Source organism: Ammospiza nelsoni, chromosome Z (assembly GCF_027579445.1).
Source record: "Ammospiza nelsoni isolate bAmmNel1 chromosome Z, bAmmNel1.pri, whole genome shotgun sequence".
NCBI lineage: Eukaryota > Metazoa > Chordata > Aves > Passeriformes > Passerellidae > Ammospiza > Ammospiza nelsoni.
Genome location: NC_080669.1, coordinates 67,448,049 through 67,468,616, shown reverse-complemented (window position 1 = coordinate 67,468,616; position 20,568 = coordinate 67,448,049). Strand labels below are relative to the sequence as shown.

The window sequence follows — 20,568 nt, the reverse complement described above, 5'->3', positions numbered from 1 at the left end:
GGGGCCAACGCCCAGCTGCAATTCTCTACCAGCACCCCTCGGCGTCATATGGCCTTGGGCAGTGCTGGCTGCGGACAGGCTCTCGCTGGTGAATAGACGAGGAAGGAGCAGGACACTTCACCGGGGGTTAATGTCGGTTTATTGGTGTGCCAGACGATCCAACAGAGGAGAAACCAACCGGGGGAGTGACCAGGAATGGAGGGTGAAACAAGATTATAAAGGGAGTGGGTGTACAAAGGAGGGGTTTACACTGAACCAATGGGGAAGGGTGAAGGGATGAACTTAACATAACTGACATAATGGGGAAGCCAATAAGTACAAAGTAAAGGAGGGGCCCCGGGACCACAGCCAACCACAACCTCCAGAGAGAAGAAGATTCTGGAAAGTTGGGAGGAGTGGGGAGTGATTGACTGGGCCCAGGGAGGAGAGAAAGTCTACATACAAGGAGATAAGGGGGAGGAGAAATTATATAACTTAGGTAACTGACACAACCAAGGGCAGGGGTAACCATGGTAACATAACTGACAGTAAGGCTATGGTGGGAAAACTGGGGAGGGCAGAACCATTTACATGGAACAGGGGGAAATAATACATAAAATGGGGGAGTAATACAAGAAACTTAACAACACACTACAACACAAATATAGACTTATTTTACAAAGTTCCTTTAGCCAAGGTGCAAAACTCCATTCTTCGAACAAATCATCTAACCAGGGTCCACCATCTTCTTTAATTTGAGCTGTCAAATCTTTCAGCTTTTGTATGCTTTTGTGGATGGATTCAGAATGATCTGACAGGTCATGGAACAAAATCCTTCAAATTCCTCACAACCATGTCTGTGTGCCAGTAAAGAAAATCATGCTGCTCTAGTTTGAAGGGTTGCATGTCTAACACTACTAACATCTGTAAACATATCACTGATTGCAGTAGATGTGGCATTAGTTTGTTCACTCAGCCAACATCCAACCTCATCTAATTGTTTCAGTGCCATTGCTGAAGCCAGTTGCGGTAAAAACAAACCCTCTGAAACCCTTTTCGCAGCATTCCGAAGTATGAAATCACTTTTACAGTTTTCATCATAATGAGGAGCAGATCTTGCTCCTCTATGTTTCTTCTTAATGACTGCCTTAGCAGTAGGTGCTATCACAGTGAGCATTCCAATGCTACATGGGCCACCTTCAAGGCATGATGGAATGTCCTGCTAAGCCCTATCTCCACAAATGAACCAATATCCTTTTGACAATTGTTGTGGATATTGGTCAGCCTCAGAAATCACATCCCAACTGTTTTAATAATTACACCAAAAACTTAAATTTCTGTATGGAAAATAATGGGGAGTAACATCATACTTTGGAGGATCACCTTCTCTCCAATCATTAGCTATAAATGTAAGGCAAATATCCATTGTTAAAGAACAAAGAATTTCTAATTATTGGGGTTTGATACTGCTTTGACAAGTTCTTTGGCCCAAATTTTCCAATTCAATACAGGATTGCTCCCATTGTCAATTTCACCAGGTTTACTACTTAATTGCTTTTTGATCAAAGGCAAATCCTTTACTGGCACACTGACAAGATAGGTTGAGAAAGGCTTTTCTGGTTCATATGGTTCTGAAACATATGGTATCCAAGCCTGCTGCCTTGGCTAAGTTCACCTAAATATTTGGTTTTGGTTGTTCCACAGGCAAACCTGCACTACAAGAAGCAATTAAAACCAACTAACACCAGCGTATCACTCAATTTTGCTCCATCCTCTTCGTGAGCTAATTTTTGGCATAAGATCCTCCCCTATATGTCAATTTAAAAACTTTGCTTTTGACCTTAAAATAAAATTTCACCTTTAAAAGTCCAATAGAGTGGATCTATAACATACCAAACAAAAACTATGCTTTTGCCAAAAATCAGCTCTATGAAACTAACAATAAATAGATAACAGAAAATCAGGAGTTTGTTGGTTCTACCGGTGAACAAGGGATGTCAGGCGTGACTTGTGATCCCTCTGTTCGGCTCACATCTGCCTGTTTGCTTTTACAGTCTTGGACTTGTCAACATGTTCTGGAGTGTGATATGATTTGTTCTTTATCTCTGGGACCCACTTCATTCCTGCACCCATAGAGAAAGAAGCATATCCTTTGCCCCAACGGATTAATTAGAAATGACATTCAATTTGTCCAGTCTCTAATTCAAACAGGGGATTTTCTTTCAGTTTTGCCTGTGTGTTATTTGAAAAATGCCAGAAAATTGGTGGATTGGGTTCTGCAACAGAGCTGTTTAAAAAATTAAAAACATATAACTCTACTCCCCATTCTGTTGATCTAGAATGCATTTTAATGTTTGATGTGCCCTCTCAATAACTCCTTGACTCTCTCACTTGCTTGTGGGAGAGTGAGGAATACTAAAGATGTAACAAACTTCCCAATCCTTTAAAATGTGGCCAATTTTTGAGATATATATGTGGGACCATTGTCAATTTTTACTTCTTCACTGGGGCACACCCAATGAAGCAAAAGCTTGCAAAAAATGGTGACAGGCATGATTACCTGCTTCACCTGTGTGAAGAGAAGCAAAAACTGCACCAGAGAACATGTCCACTGAAACATGAATATTTTGAAATTTACCAGAGGAAGGGTATTTAGTGATATCTGTTTGGCATAACTGCAGGCTTTGCAAACCTCGTGGGTTGACCACTCTTGTAGAAACAGGAGGCTGCACAAGCTGACAGGGCAAGTACTGGCAATAACCTTAGCTTGACTTTTGGAAATATGAAACATTTCCACAAGTGCTTGTGCGTTTTGGTGAAAAAGGGCATGACTCAGTTTTACTTGTTCAAAAATGTTTGGCAAAGTGTTTGAAATAACCATTGTCAGTTTGTCTGCTATAACATTTCCTTCCACTAAAAATTCAAGAAGTGAAGAATGAGCCCTGATGTGAAAAACAAAATAGGAATTAATTCTTTATTGCAAAGTTTTATAAAGTCATATAAACCAACTATATAGAGTTCCATTACTAGCATTCTTTGAAATTGATCCTTATATTCTTTTAACCACATTAACAGCATCAGCAGAATCTGTGATTAATTCAAAATGTTGTGGAAAGAGCTGAAAAGCCCAAACCACAGTGGCAAGTTCAACAATCTGAGGAGATCCTTCTAGTATTTGAATATCTGATTCGCAGGCTTTAGTTGTTTGGTTCAACCAAGTAATGACTGATTTGTGACTTTTTTCAGATCCATCAGTGAAAAGAGTTATTGCATTTGAATGTTCTTCACTTAACATAAGTTTCTCTCTAAAATACAATTTTGCTTGCCAAATAATTTGTGAGCTGTGTAATGAACAGAACAAATACCTGGGAAGTTTAACAATGCATATTGCAAATCATCAGAATTTTGCATTGGCCAATCAAGATAAACCTTTTTCAATGGTAAATAGATAACTGCAAATTCTTGACCTGCTAAATCTAATAATCTTGTTCTGGCCTTAATTACAATTTGTGCTATCATCTCTAAAACCATAAAAATAGTCTTTGGAAGAAACCTGTAGAGAAGAAAGATCCATTCTATTATCAACAAAGGATCTGTCTCCGAAGGGTCCCACTGAAAAATGAGACCACAAAGTTGCATTTTTTTCTGCTAAAATTACAAAAAAAAGATAGGCTTTCCTGGAATAAAGCAATGAGCTTGTTGTCTTTGGAGAGCTTCCATGACCTTGTCAAGCACTGCATGAACTTTAGGTTTCAGAGTTCTAGGAGAGTTGATGTCACAGCTTCTTCTTAGTAAATTAGAAAGTGGGCCCAGTTCATCGTTGGTAATTCCCAAAACAGGTCTGACCTAATTGATTTCTCCTGGAAGCTGTTGTAAATCTTGTAGATTGTTGACACTGGTCTGGAGCTGTATCTTCTGTGGTGTAATTGTTTTTTCAGTCATCTTCCATCCCAGATACTTCCAGGGTGGAACTTCTTGGATTTTGGTTATAGAAATTTCAAGTCTAGCATTTTGGATTTCAGTAACAACACTAGCAGGGGTTTGCTCTATCTCTGTGTTGGAGCTGCAATGAGTGAATCATCCATGTAGTGCAGAATTATGGATCTTGGATGCTTCTGTCGAACTGGAGACAAAGCTTGTGCAACAAAATATTGGTAAATTACAGGTGAATTCTTCATTTTTTTGGGCAATGATTTCTAGTGATATTTCTACATGGGTTCTCTTTGATTGATGAGGGGAACTGAAAAGGTAAATCTTGGATCATCATTGGGATGAAGTGGGATGTGGAAAAAACAGTCCTTTAAATCAATGATAACAAGAGGCTAGTGTTTTGATAAAGAAAGGAGTCTAGGTTGAAGAGGTCTCGTGTTTAATAATTTCATTGATCTTCTTCAGGTCATGAAGCAACCTCTAGGAGTCTGATGTCTTCATATGGATAATGAATACTGGTGAATTCTAGGCACTATTCATAGGGGTGGTGTGACTTTGCTGTAATTATTCTTTTACTAATCTTCTAAGATGTTTAATTTTTTCTTTGTTAAAGGCCATTGGTCAAACCATATAGGATGGTTAGTTTTCTAGTTTAGCTTTAAAGTGGCAGGTTTTGACGTGGTTTCTATCACAGGCCCACTTCTAGTTTTGCTCTCCATTGGGACAGGACATCTCTCCCCCAGATGGTGAGAGGTTTCTGAACAACAAAAGGACGCAGCATTGCTGTCTTTCTTTCAGGACTTATAATGTCCTGAAATATGCATGGATGCACTTTGCAAATACACAGTAGCACCTCCAATTCCTGTGAAGGAACCTGCAGGAGCTACCAAATCCCAATCACTGGGCTAAAACATGTGAGAAATTACAGTGACATCTGCACCAATTATCTGGCATGCCTGTAACATAAATTGTTTTACAATGGTGAGTCAGGCTGCAAGTCAGTTTTGGTTGGTTGCAGTCTAAACATTGTACTCAAAAGACCTTAGGACTTGAGGTACCAAATGGCACAGACATAACTGAATTCTTTGGAAAGCTGTTTTGCTTGGTTGTATTCATGGGTAAATGGAATGCAATAGCTATAGGTGTTTTTGTGGAATTACCATAGAACATTAAATGTAAGAGCGAAAATTACTAGTTCTTCATTACAATTTACTGAAACAACAGCGGGAAGGATTGAAAGTCTAAGAATTTTGTTGTTGCCTAGAATAAAAAAATTTTGTATTCAGTGAAAAAATTGACAATTCCAGTAGGAATGTTTTCATAACAAAGATTATTTAAAAGATGTATCCAGTTTGAGGAGGCCAATTCAAACCTTGTACTGAAGGTATTGAGCTGGGACCATTTGAGGGATGGATGACTGAGGGATAACTGACTGAGATACCAATACCATTTGATTGGATAATTGACTGTAAGGAGGTACCACTACTGTGTTGAGGCATGGTGGTAATCCGTGCTCTTTTTTGAGTTTAATGACAAAGATTTACCATTGATGTCAAATTGAGAACTAAGCAGTACTTAGAAAGATGCTTCTCTTTCCGACACTGAGGGCAAATAGAAAGTTGGTTAGGTTGGACTGTTTTTGTAGGACAATCCTTTTTAATGTGTCTTGGTTTACCACAAGCAGAGCAAGAAGCCTTTTTATCAGTCCAACTGTACAGTACCAACAGATTTTTCTAAAATTTTTGTTTGTGCTTTTAGGGCCTTTTTAAATTTTTCCATTTGCTGTCCCAAATTTTCTCCTTAAGCTTTTGCTAAATTATTTCCCAATGTTTTTCCTAACTTTTCTTGAGATTCTGCAATCTGCTTTCCAAAAGTATTAACTTGCACATTAGCAATATACTGTGGAGATGTGAGCTTACTGCAAGCTGTTAGCATCTATGTTAGAGCTGGAGGTTGATCAGGTAAAGTAATTTTTCTACATTCTTCATTAGCATTTACAAAAGTAAAGTTTTGAATAATACAGGAATGAGCTCATTCATCTGGACATTGTTTTTCCACCGCTTGGGTTAATCTATCTAGGAAAGAACTAAAGGATTCCAATTCACCTTGTCTGATAGTAGGATAAGCATTTACATGGGTACCAGCTGGCTCAACTGAAAAAGCTTTTTAGCTTTTTTAGCAGGATCTTTAATATCTCTTAGTACAGGCTGAGGCAATTCTACTGCTTGTTTTTTTGGTTTATGGAAAGGTAGATTACTTGCTAGTTAGGTAAGAGCTATATTTTTATAAGGAGTATTTTCATGTCTTTTAACTAATTTATACAGAAGTTTTTTCTATTGTAATTCCCATAAAAATATTGTAAATTGGTTAAAATTAGGGAAGCTACATTTTGATAATTAGTAGGGACTAAGTAATAAGAATTAAATATACTTTTTAAACACATTATTAAAATAAGGAGAAGATAACTTTTTTTTCTAATGCTTGACAGAGTTCTTTTATATCATGGTGAGAAAGAGTTTTATATTGTGGATTTATATCATTATGAACCATATTTTATAGGTAAGGCAAGGAGTTGTTGTATTGAATCTAAATATTTTTCTAGATTTTGATAAATATTAGACTAATTAGGTAGTTGTGATGGAAGGTTTACTTTTGATTTAGATTGTGTTTTGTTTTTCTCTTTTACCACTCTTGTGTCTGATATAGAAGAACAAGGTGTTGTTACAGCTATCAGCTGTCTTAGGAACTTTGCTAAGAAGCTTTAAGTTCTTGGTAGCAGTGTTGCCATAGCAACAGGCTTTCTTGGGAGTTCAGCTAGGAAGGGTTGGGGAGGAGAGTTCTAAGTTTTCGGTCATAGTGGTGCTGGAGCAACACACTTGTTTGGGAGCTTTGCTAGGAAGGGTAAAGGAAGAGAGCTCTACATTCTTAGCAACCCCCCCTGTTGGAGGTACTGGCTGAGGAATGTGTTGTATTGGTTATGGGAAGAAAGCTAGAGTTTGCTAAATTACATTTTAAGTTGGGTTTTATTAGAATCATACAAATTGGGCTGCTCTTGAGCTGTAGATTTTGAATTTGTATTTGTGACAATTTCTAATGAACTGTTACAGGTTCTACACTGTATCCCCACCCACGGGGATACAGCTGAAAAACTCTTAGCTCTAAGCTGCAATTTTGATATGCTGTTTTCTCCTTTAGTAGCAAATGAGATAGGCTTCAAGGCTTCTAAATTATTTGTCTTTGTCTCTACAGAAACTTTCTTGCGTTCTCTTGCCTCTACTTTATCTATCTCTTTGGGCAGAGCTACCTTGGTTTGCTCAGCTCTTGGTTGTTGTTTGCTTCATCTTTTTTGTTTTCTCTCTTGTAGGTAGTGCTAAATTTAAAGTTCTCTCACTACTTGTAACTGGAGGCTGGGGAATTAAAAGCGGTGAAAACTTTGGAAGAGGTTTGGGGGAGGAATCTATATGAAAAGAATTCTTAGAATTGTAAAACAATTTGCTTGCTTGAGTTTGATCTGAGGGGGTGATTTCTTGGGAAGGGGAAACTGTGATAGGGATGATTTTCACAGCTTCTCGGCTAGGCAGAGTAGATTTGGAGTCTCTCATGGCAGACCCACCCTGTACAACTTCAGAACAAGATGTGGTCATAACTTGTTTGGAAGAGGAACAGGGCACAGGAATAGTAGCTCTTTTTTTGTAAAGCTTCTCTAAACTCTCATCTCTTGGATTTTAACTCTTAACTTTTCTAGAACATGACTTTTGATCCCTTAAATTCTTGGAACACAACAAAAATCTTGAACACTTTCTTGGGAAATCTGGAGGTGGATGATTTTGCAGAGGAATGGGAGGACGCCTGGTTGTAGTATTAGTGACGCAGGAAATCTCAGAAGAAACAGAGGACACGACTGAAGTTGGAAGCTGATCTGATGTCTTTTTCCTGGGGATTGGGGTGTTGTCTATACTGCTTGTAGAAACTCTAGACACACTAGGAGAAGAGAAGGAACTTTTAACAAAACCTGAGATCTCTTCAGAAGAGGACAAAGGCTCAGCACTACTTGGAATTAAAAGTCTCAGAACTAGGTGTTCTGTTTTGGTATTTGAGAAAGTCTCTATTATGATCATTCTGTTTAAAACTTTCTATTAAAGCTTTGGAGATAGGCTGAAGTCTCTTCTTTGTTGAGAGAGACTAGATCATATTTTTTTTTTGTTTATCTGATCTTAAAAATTAAAGGCAAAAGCAGATTTTAAGTTTCTATTTTGAGTACTCACCTTTACTTTCATTAAGAAGATTTTAGTTCATGTTTTGAGATGTCTGAATATCTTTTATTTTGAAAAATTGTCTTAAGCTGGTAAAAAACATTCTGTTTGGTTTTAGATAAATGATTTCCCATCTTGTTGTTTAGGAGATCTTAAAGTTGCTACTTATTACTTATATCAGCTACAGACGATGAAGGTGATTATCTGTTCTTCCTGTTAACAGTTTGGTCTTCTGGCGACTGCACTGTCTACTCTCTTATTTTTTATTCCTCTAGTCTAAAATCTTCTTCATAGAGAAGCACTATTTATTGTTGGCAGGGGGCTAGGTACAAATCATGAACAGGACGGGACTGCTAAGAGCGCACCTTGAGCTGTTTTATTTTCTAGCATCAGCCTCATTACATGGTTATGACAATGGGAAGATGCCATTAGATCCCATCCCAAGCAGCAGACAAAGAACCTAATGTTACAACTTACTTTAAAAGTTTTTTGACCAATCATACAAAGCAAAAGCATATTGACAGTAGTTCTATCCAATCACTATAAGTACATATACCTTAGGTTAAAACAGTGCTTGCTTATTTCCAATACAATACCTCCTTAAAACACAATGCACAGAGCTCCATTATTAAGCTTAGAACTTCCTAATATCTTGCTAGATATACTTTTCTGCAACTTAAGGAGTTATCCTAGACAATTGTTAATACACAGAGACCATTGTTCTATTTGTCCTTACTTTTCTACTTCTTATTTTTTGCTAACAAATTTTTCTGCTAACAAATCTTATAGCTACTACTTAGCTCTAATCACAGTTCTACTGTCTCTAAGGACTGTCTTTTACACCTTTCCCAAAACACTCAGATTTTAAAGTTTCCCACATATTCAAAACACGAAAACATATATATTGCAATGTTGGTAACAATAGATATTCTGGTGATGATGTGAAGGAGCCCTGGAGGGCAGTGGTTGTCTCCATGTGAGATACTGCGAGAAACAGCACTATTTTTAAAATTTCAAAGGTTTACTAAACCTTAACAAAATTACAACAAAGGACAAAAGGAAAAATTACAGCAGTCGGAGTCTCCATGACCAACAGCCATGTGCTCATCCACAAAACAGGTGCTCTTTTATACCCTTAGCTGCTCCCAAAGTTTTGTCAGTCAACTCCTACTCTGCCATCCATTGCTGGAGATTACTTTCTTACATCTTTCTTGATTGGAGGTCAGGTGTCATTATGCTGTGCCTCCTAGTAATAGGCCGGCCCTCCCCAGTTGCAGTGACTACCAAGGCTATTACAAGTGGGAGGGGAGGGAGGACTCTGGGAAGACATATTCCAATAACATCACTATATATCTACAAAATTTCCCCAATAACATCATTGTACATCTACAAAATTTCTCTTAACATACACATAACATCCATCTCTTAATTGTGAAAGCCAACCATCACATTACTCATCTGTAACAGACACCACTGACTTACTCTCTGCTGAGAGTTCCATCTACCTCCAGTTGGCTTTACACTTATCAACCAGATCTTGCCCAGGTCTCAATCATTTAATCTGGATCTCCAGTGCAAAATACAATCCCAATCTCTCCATTGTTTCTGGGTCAGTTAGCAGCTTTTAAAATGACCAGATCAGATACCTGGTAAAGTGTCTAGGAGCAGGTCCGGAGAGACTTGAGTGATGGCCAAAAAGATCTGGCTCTGGCAGACAGGCTTTTTGTTTCTGTCACAGCCATCATAGGAAAGCCTTGGTAACCAGAGGCCTAACTCATATAAATGTTATGGCTCAAACAGAAACCCACCTTTAACTTGTCAAAAATGTACAGCTGAAAGAGAAACGACAAATTCCTTTGAGATACAGTATCTAGTAGTAGATGATTCCTTTGCAATGCTTATAAAGTGAGGTTATTTAATTCCACTTAGTTTGTGTGATCTTTCCCTTGTATTGTGAAAGAGTTACTGTAAATCAATCATGGTCATGCATCCAAAGGCTCCCAAGTTTGTTTCCATGTGTTTACAAGTGCATAAGCACTTGACTTCACATCACAGTACACCAATGCAGCTGAAAAGGTTTAAATGAACCTTTCATTCACGTCTTCCAGTTCTTTTTAAGCCACTATATTTTGAGGTATATATGAAGTCAATGATGTCCTGCAGGTTGCAAGAAACTCAATATCTGAATTTAGGCATTGACTGAGTTCTCAGTACTCCAGAATGAGTTGGTCAACTTTTTCAACTCAGCCTTACCAGATATTTGGGTTTCATTGGAATGGCATGTCTTTTCTGGGTTGTTTCCAATTTCATGGATTTCAATGCAACCCAGGTCCAGGTAGAAATCATACATTCTTGTGAGGATACTAATTGCCAAAGTGATGTTTCATGCTTCATCACTCCCAAATTCACTCTGCAAAGTAAAAAAGAAAATTAAAAAATCAATTTCATTACAGGGAACACCCCTCTGAGTCCCAAGAAGATGGAAACACTAGCTATGTTGTGCATCTGGCTTTGCTCGCAGGACAAGATTTAGGCAACATAGTGACTCTACTCCAAGAAATGCTTGGACAGCAATGGGCTTGGACCCAGATAAATCTGCTCTCACTACTCTTCACACTATGTTTCTTGGAAAATTAAGAAAAAAGAAAGCAATACTAAAGGACTATGAAATAACAGCACAACAGCAAAGACCGTCAGTGTAGTATAGTAAGGTTTTTCGCACAAAAAATTTCCCACCACTTTGTATGCATGTGCATGCAAACACAAATATGTTACAACATTGCAACATTACTCAGGTAGAGTAAGTATGGATATTGTTCTAACATCATTGTCCGTAATTCTGGATGATTTACAAGGCCATGCTGATAAATACCAAAACTCTCAAGACTTCTGAGTCTGTTTTTGCCTGGTTTGGATGTGTTGTGAAGCCAGCAATCCCTATTGGCATCAGTAGATTTTGCAAGAGTCAATTTATATAATAAACAGGATAATTAGGAACAAAACATCTTCTGAAACCCCTACACAGCTTTATGGGAGATGTAAAATCTTTTATTAACTCAACAGAGGATAAAAGAAAAGGGAAGCCTTCAAATTTGTGAACATTTCTTAACATGCCAGTTGCATAAGAGATATAAACTTTCTGCAAACTTTATCTCTTGCACTAAGGCCACAGAAAAACTACAACAAAATTATTATAAAAGTGACTTAAAAGAATTTAAATATTTTATTTTTATTGACCTAAAACTAGGCTGTTTGTTTTTTGACACAACCACATACATTCTTGCTTAGGACATTCATGATTTATAGTGGTCATGTGTTCAAACTAAACTGGCTTCAAGGTTGTGTTGCTCTTCTGGTTCTTTCTATTTTCTTTTCTTTTTGTATTCCATTTTGTCCTGAGAAACACTTTATTTCAGTGGCTTTTTTCCATTTTGTAGACCTAAATCTTCTACTGATAAAATCAGTGAGACCTATGTCACTGGTGGTTGAAGAAGTACAACAAAGCCATATTTCTTGACTAAAATACATGAAGCAAAGGTTCTTCATGTGATTTTAAAGGCAGGTTCATGCAACCTTTTCTTAACAGATTAACTTGCCTCCTTAACTACACAACTCATTACACTTCTTTACTTAAATAAGGAATAAACACCATCATGTATCACAGCTTCTTTGCATGAGGTCACTTGTGGATAAAGGAAATGTCTAGCTGTGGCAATATTGCAAAAGTAATGTCTGGCCTTTTTGTGAATGCATGATAGGGAAAAAAATCTGTATCCAATAGTTAGGATAGCACTGCACATTTGAGTATATAATATCCTATATAATTTGAATAAATGATATCCAGAAGTCAAATATTCTTATTCTGTCATTTTTTTGACCACAAAATCTATACCTGGCCTTAAATGTAGTACTAATTATTTTCATTTTTGTTGTAGCCTACTAATTGCACCAAGCTGTACTCATGCATTGTTGAAGGAAGGTTAATAAACAGTAGGGAAGAAATAGACTTCTGAAATTCAAACTGCACTTAGTCCAGATTTTGTAATGTTTTTTGTATCTGTAGTAAATGCATTTTATGTTGTTCAAAACTAGAAATTTTAAGTACATTATCTGGTCCTTTGATAAACAGTAATAATTTTAAGACATAAAAGACTTGATGGCACAATATAATTTTACCTTTCAAAAACACAAAGCCACACCAAGCAGATTACAAGAGAGGAATTTTGATAATATTTTTTTCCTGCAGATTAAAACCAGAAAAAATAAGAAAGAAAATAAGAGGGCAGTGGAAAGGGAGGCAATAGACAAAGAGGGTGTAAGCATCATATTATTCTAAATAATCTTTGCTGTAAGTTTTGATCTAGAATGAGAATTATTTGATGGGTATATCTACTAAATACCAAAATATATAATCAAGACAACAGAATCTTTTTTCCTGGGTAATCTGAAAAACAGGTACTTGGCTCTTAGCAGTGTAAAGTCAGGTAATGTGCAACTGGCTTGTTTTGTCGTAGTACTGCTAGGAGAGCCTGATAAGGAAAAATAAGAAACTATCATTGTGTTAATAGCTAAGTTAATGCCAAAATAAAGTAATATTTACCCTGCAGGAGTAGCAGCTGTGTTGCACTATTGAATTCAGTGGCCTACAAGGTTCTTAGCAACGAACAAAACCAGCTGTGCCTGGCAAGAATAGGTGACAGCACCTTGATACAGGCTCAAAATTAACTAATTTTTAATTGTTGTATAATTTTCCATTTATAAATGGTTGCCAGTTCTTTTCTTGCCAGTATTCTTGTAACAGACATCCGTACTGGCATCTTGAACATTTTTGGGGTTGTTTATTGTTGGCTTGTTGCTGATGGTTAGCTGAAGAGAAACTTTCAGGTTCTGTTTGAGGAACCTCAGGGCTCTGTTTTAGGCACTTCAGCCTAACAGAATTAAGCCTGACATGTTTCAAGTCTAGTACTTTGTAGAATAAACATAAGACAATGGTTTAGATTGATACAATTCTCATACAATTCCTGAACTGTATGAGACTCAAACTTTCCTAATTGCTTTACACATCTATAAATAAAGACCATAAAAGAAGAGTACAACAGGATAAATCAACATAAATTTGAAATCCACTGCAGTACATTAAATGGTGCAGTCTCACTGAAACAAAAGGTAACCCTGTGGCTTCTTGCAGTTTGAAGCTAATTGTTTTCATCAGGATTAGAACATCTGGATGTTCACTGTAGTGTCCCTCAGTAACTGAGCCGGCTTGCAGAGAATGAGCCCATTTTGCAGCAACACAGCAGGCTCAGACACCACCTATTCTGCTCTCCAAACTGTCATGCATAAAAACTTCATTGTGATTAATTCAACTTGAAAGCAACTAAAGGCTATGAGAATGAGAGGCTATGAGAAAAACGTGCTGCCAGCACTGGCAAAAGCTGACCTGGAAAGTAGGCTCAGAGACAGGAGAATAAAAGACCAGGACCCATGAACATAGCATATTGTTTAATGTTTAAGTATGATTCCCGTGCCAGCAAAAATAGCAAATGTGATGTAAATTAATTTAAATAGATTCCACAGCTTAAAAGTTTGCCAGCCGCTCTTATCCAGCTTTCCCAGCACTCTGATTCGTTACTTAAAGTGGAAATATAATGACATATAGTCATCATTGTAATAGCTCCTTTGCAGAGACACAATGATGATTAATAGCTAGCAGTAAATTTTCACATGGGCTCTGAAGAACTATAGCATTAAGCAGGCAAACAGTCCCAAATCCCCCTTTTCTGTTCCACTGAAAAGTACTCTCCATGCAACTTGCAGATATGAACAAAGCCTATCTTAATTCCAATCAGCTTTTTCCTCATTCAAAGAAACTTTCTTTTTTTCTTATTTGATTAATGTGCATTTTTCTTTCATCTTTCACTTGAGCCTGAGACTCTACTTTTTACTGGGTGGAGACAGGAAATAATTTCAGTAATAACTGATTTTGCTTTTTTTGTCCATCTAAAATATATTTAGAGACTTTTCTCAGTTAGTTGATGTAATGCATATTAAAAAGAACACAAAACTGAAAAGGAAGCCTTAACTTTCTCTTCATTGAAAAATTATTAACACAAGCACCGAGAGATGAGCTCAGAGAAACAGTTCTAGTTGTGTAAGTCAAAGACTGGAGAGCAACAACAATAAGATGCCTCAATTTATTGTATCAATTTTCATTCCCATTATAAACTTTTAATTGAAACTGGAATAAATTCACTTTTCCTTACAGAATTATGTCAAAGATAAGACTTTAAATAGATATATTTTAACTAGATTTATCCAGATTTATTAGAAAAACATTATTTTTATATTAATGTTGTATTCACTGATGTGAATTTATCATTTTACCGCAAATGTCCTTGCCACACTGATGGAGAAAAAATATTTTTAGGGAAGTTTCAGTGTTCCTTTCAACACTTTTACTCTGATAAAACTAAACTTGGAGGTAATAACGCTGGATTTACATTAGAATAAGCATACGGCAGAGCAGCAGGATACAATTTAAGCTTTTTATTAAACACCTTTAAAGAGAAAGGAAAATTTGCACCAGTGCAAAAAAAGCTGAAATTTATGAAGTATGTCAGGTTTTGCTGATGCTCTAGAGGAACTTAAAAATTCTGTAACTCTCTGTATGTACCACATACTCTGTTAGACTTTGCATATTATTGGTGTTCCACTCATGAACTGATTATTTGATCTATCCAGTCCCAGGAAAATGGTCCTTGTCCTCTGCATATTAGATATAACACAGATGAAAATTGACTTTGAAAGCAACATAATATCTCAGAATAAATAGTGTTTGCTGAAATTATTTCATCACCATGTGAGATGAAGAAGTAAATACATTTGTCACCAAGCTTTCCATGCATTTTAAAAGAACGCTACGGTCAAGTTGTCTGTTAATTTGATCAGTTTATTGTCCAGAAGAAATTAAAATCTCTTCTCACAATAAATTATTTTGAAAGAATGCAAAATATCTGTGAACCATTTCAATTGTTTTGTATTCACATATAATTATTATTTGGTTTGTTTCAGGGACTAAATTTTCTAGTGAGGTGAATAGCATGGCAGATTTGCATCAGAATTTTCTTATAATTACTTGGGAAATAACATTTCATATCAAAATTTCTCATAAGATTGGATTTCTACACAATTTCTTTATGTTTCTGCACCTTGTAAGCACATCTGTTCCTTCTGTGTGTTTTAGAGATTTTTTTTACCCTGGTGTAACTTTGCAGATATATAGATGATTTAATATCCATGACCCAAAACTTTAATCAGACTCACAGAATTTTTGTCAAGTATTATTAATGCTCAGTGAAGTAAAGGCTGCATTACTGACATGGGATTCTTTCCTCTTAACTGAAAGATACACTGCTTTAAAGAAAAACTTGCATTTTGTTTTCTCCTAGAAATTCCACTTTTGACCTGTAATTGAAATTACTCAACAATTAATTGAAAGAGTTAAATATAATGCAAATTCTAGTAGCTATTAGTGACCTGTATTGAATACTTGCATTGGTATTATTTAAGAGGGACTGTCATTGGAAATATTCCCAGAAACTTGGAAATCGGAACTTGCATATGGATGAGGGAGATCCATTCACTGGTTTATGGATCCCAGGTTCCTCAGTTGAAGTCACAAATTGATTCAGCGTCCTCTTTAATCCATTTTGTTTTATTTGAAACTCTTAAAATTGGTGCAAAAAATGTAAAATCATGTGTAGCTGGTGAACTCCCCACTGTGCATAAGAAGCCTTATGTGGGTTGTATATTCCAGCAAATACATGGAATTCATGCACACTCCTGATGGCCTCAGACAACGGTACGCAAATAACTGGTAGGGAGGGCTAAAATCACAGATGTCATACATTTTTCTGGACATGTCAGCACAAGCACATTAAACATGTCAACGTGTTCATGCATGCCAATCTATGTCTTGGAGGACAGCAAAATCCCAGCAACGCTAGAGTTTCAAAGCATTTGTTTTACTGTTTGGTGCTGTGTATGTAGAAATTCCACAGAGGCAAGCTTTGGGTTATTGCAGGGTTAGATGAGGAAACTCCTTTCTCAAGAAGTCCCTAATAATTTGCGGTCATGTATAATGTTACTGCTGGGTTTCAGGATTTTGTTGATTTTTTTTTCCTCTCAAGGAATGTTCCTCCTACATGTTGCTAGGAGACAATAACGACTGGATACTTAAGAGAGACAGACAAAAGAAGCTGTCAGAGCTCAGGCCCAAGATATGGACTGGGAAAATGGGATTGAGTGCAGTCTCTTGCGCTCTCAGCTTTCAGAGGGGAGAGAGGCTGCAGTCGGTCGCTGTGGGGAGAATTCGTCACCACTGCAGGGTTCCGTCTCCTGCTGCCTTTCTTCTACCACAAGTGGAGCTCTGCTCATAAGAGCAGCTTTTGTACTGGAACCTTATTAACAGCCTGCCTGTTATATGTAGTAGAGATAATTCATGCTATAGAAATAGATATATGTATGTATAAAATATTAGTAAAGTCTAAACCTATGTTTGTGAAACCACCCTGTCCAGGAACAGAGTCCTATTCACATAATAACTGATTCCTGGACAGAGTTGAGATAAAATCAAACCCCGTTATTGTATGAACAGAGTAGCCCTGAGTCTGCAATTGTCCTGGTTGGGACTAGAGGTATTCACAAGGTAACCAGTTCCCGGACAAGCTCTGGGACTATACCAGACCCATTATCAGATGTAGGAGACAGGCTGGAGTCTTCAGAGGGGATTTCCTCTGCACCTGGAAGATATCATCTGGAATTTCCTGGGTGATGATCAATGGGACATCTCAGGAAGCCCACGAGATCATGCACCTGGATTTGATGGAATCTCTGCTACTCAAGAGATGGCATCATCTACTACATGTGAATAGCTCTTCCTCTTGGGCATTCATCAAGGCTTTGGACATTCTCTTTGTGTGTTTCTACACATGTATGGATCCAACTTTACATGCAAAGAGAGACAAAGAATTATGTGGTCATCTCTGCCTCAGGCAGAATAAACTGTATATAAGCAGGCTGCTGGAAGCACTTGGGGTGAACCTTCAGGGGAGCACTGTCTCTCTGTCAGCAGGAACCCAAGGTCACCCAGCGGCTGCACCCAGGGCTGACACTGACTTGGCTGTGGTGAGATTTTGAAATTTTCTATTTTTGTTAATTGACTTAATAAATCTTTGTCAATTTTTTTTTATAAATTTGGCTACAGATTTGATCATTTATAACACTGCCTCACTAAAAGAGGGACTTATTATCATCTGCTCAGGTGCGTGAGGGGAAAATCCCGGGATCCAGAGCTAGCCTTTCCCTACCCTGCTGGGAGCTGGGTTGCCACTGGTGCGCCCCCGCCGCTTCTTTGCCACTGCTCCAGGTTTTTGCTACACTGTAGCCCCGCACGCCCTGCTTGCCAAGACGTCCTGTGGTTCCCAATACAGCTGTGGGGTCTGATATATCTTGTCTATTGTCCCCAGAGATTTTTGCTCATTTTTGCTGTTCCAGTTTGCTGCTTCTGAGGGTCCTGCTGGGGCACTAGGATGAACTGACCCAAGGGGTTTGTGAAGCAAAGTCTGTTTTCTATCCCCTTCTTGTCTAGGACAAAGCCTCCATTATCCCTTCCTGTCTGGGCCAAGCCGCCATTACAGCGTGCTCCCTGAGCTCCCACCAGTGTGCCCCCTGCAGGCACGGGGGAATCACTGCACCTGCACCGCCCAGTGGGAGCCACCAGCGACCCTGCCGGCTGTGACCGGAACTGCACCAGAGGGGAAAGGGCTGCAGCCGAGAAGGCTGGGATGGAGTTTCTGGTTCTGTTTGTTGTCACTGTCATTGTTGTTGTTTGTTCATCTTGTTATACATACTAGTAAATAATTGTCATTCCTATTCTCATATGTCTGCCTGAAAGCCCCTGAATTTCAAAATTACAGTAATTTGGAGGGAAGGGGTAATTTCAAGGGAGGCTCCTGCCTTCCTTTACAGACAATCTTTCAAACTGAGACAGTTGCCCAGTTTGGTAAAAGTATTAGACAGGTATTACCCAACTGCACAGTCAAATATTTTTAGATCTTGCAGAAGCCTAGTTTTGAATGTCAGGCTTGTATGTCCAAAAGACTCTATGCTTTGTCTTCTGCTACACTGTGAGCTTCTAAAACACACACTTTGGCTATCTTCCCTCACTGTGAAGATCGTTCATTCCCCTTCTACCAACTATCCTGAGGTATTTTCATATGCACCAAATCTTTCCATGGTTTCACCAGCACAGGCCTTTTCATACACCAGTACATATACCTGAATGAGTACAGTAGTTGCAGGATTGCAGGTTAAATCTAGGAAAATACTGCAGTACGATTTAATTTTGCCATCTTTATTCACATTGGATGGTAATTTAAGACTTCAACAGAAAACCTTCTGCAAGTTACTAACCATCCGGAATAAGGGACAGAATCTACTGCTTCCCAGTTTTGGGAGGTAAAAAGTGGTCACATGGGAGCAGAGGTGCCACCGCTTGTTCACGTGGGAGAGAAGGCGCTGCAGCCTGCTCCAGTGGGAGTAGCGGCACCGAGATCTGTCCCAGCGGGATCACCACCTCGAGAGGCAACACGGGCACCAGCGGTGCTTGGACTGGTCCGGGCTGGGGCGGAGGAACAAGGTAGGTAGGTGGAAGATTGTCCAAGGGTTCCTACTCCTTTCCCCTGTTTGCCGGACACCTGAGAGCTCCTACCAGGTACAAACTCATACCAGCATACCTCCACATTTCGGCCTACTCAGTTTCCTCAAAATCCTGTGGGCGGCGATCAAATACGTGATCGTACAGGGACTCACAAGTCCGTGCCTCAAACATGATGAACACTGGCCAGACCACATATTTTCCAATCTCCTTCCCTCCCCATTCTTCCATGCAAAAATGTATCATTTTCTCCTCGGACCGCCCTGCTCTCCTGGGACTGTCATCCCAATGTTCTAGCATCCACCCCAACAGACTCTCCCTTGGAATTTCTGGTAGAACTTTCTCGGGACCCTGGGGAGATTTTTCCTGGGGCTTTTTCTGGAACCTGCTTTCTCCCAACCCCATTTTCCCAAAAATCCTGCCTGCGAATTTTCTCACCTTGTCTCCTCCGGCTGGGACACTCATTGCACGTCCCAAATTCTTGTCTGATGTCAATTTCCCGAGCTTGCAAAACATCGCCAGTCTTACTCAGTCATGTGGAAAACCGTCCCATGGACTTTTCAACTGATCTCCAGTTTTCTTACCTGTTTTCCCCGGATCAGAAGGCAGAGGGGCTCCTGGAATTTTCCAGGACCATCCTTTCTTCTGCTTTCTGACCTAACTGTGACCGATTCCCCCCTGAACTCCCTACGAGTCTCAAGTCCCACGCGCGTTTAGAAAAAGCGTCCGCTTCCTCCTTGACCGACCACATTCCTCACGAGATGGTGGAAATGCAATTGTGGGGTCCACATTTGCTTCATGACAGAGTCACGTCTCACACACACAGTCAGTCATACCCACTCAACCACGTGATACTCACGGTTCCTTTCCCACGTGGATTCTTCGTGCACGTCAATTTCTGAATGGAAAAAGCACCTCAGGCTCTGAGATCCCCTGGATCTTGCCGAGAATCCGAGAACTGGGCCCATTTTATCCCTCTTTGGCTGTGGCTCTGGTTTTGGTTTGGTGATTTTTGATTGGTCTCGCGAACTCCCAATCCCGTTCAGACTGCTGAAATCAGTGGGGCACCTTCTGGCCAGGAAGGGGTCCCGAACCCCTAATTCAAATCACTTCAGGTTCTCACCAGATTGTTATAAACGATCAATCGTGAGCCAAATTATCAAAAATTTTGAAAGTATTTATTAATCTATCTGCGTGACCAAATTTCGGTCTCTGAGACCACCACAGCTGAAGAGGCAGCATCGAGTCCAGGATTGGTGCTGGGTGAACCTGGACCTGACCCCTAGCGTGTCAGAATCTCCCCTGTTCACAAATGTCAGTTCTTGTGGCACAGTTTTATACAGTTTATTGTGCCCAAGGCAAAGGTGTCCAAATTTCTTTTGTAACTCTTCACATTCATTGCTGTTTTTTAAAATGTGCAGAGCTGGACAAAGGTCAGTTCCTGTACAGTCAGCGTTGATGGGCTCCGGGGAAGCCGTGCATTCAGATGTATCAGGTTGGCGCCGCTGACTGTCTTGATTGATGCAATTGGCAAGGTGATAATCGCTCCTAGGTGGTTCTCGAAGACTCGAGATACTGGTGATCATTGCCCTGGAAGCTTCTATTCTTACATTAAAGCGTGGATCGTTATCTTAGCTTGTGTCCAGGAATTCGTTGTAATCTGAATAGACAGCTGCTCTCGGGCCGAGG

General features: G+C 39.0%; 1 long non-coding RNA gene across 1 annotated transcript in view; it reads left to right on the top strand.

The window, feature by feature from the left end:
• The window catches only part of LOC132086263 (uncharacterized), an 88,409-nt gene extending 71,870 nt beyond the window's left edge, over positions 1-16,539 (top strand). The window contains exon 3 of the long non-coding RNA XR_009420398.1: positions 16,352-16,539. This is a non-coding gene — a long non-coding RNA (uncharacterized LOC132086263). The remainder of the gene's footprint in view (positions 1-16,351) is intronic.
• Positions 16,540-20,568: the final 4,029 nt, after the last annotated feature.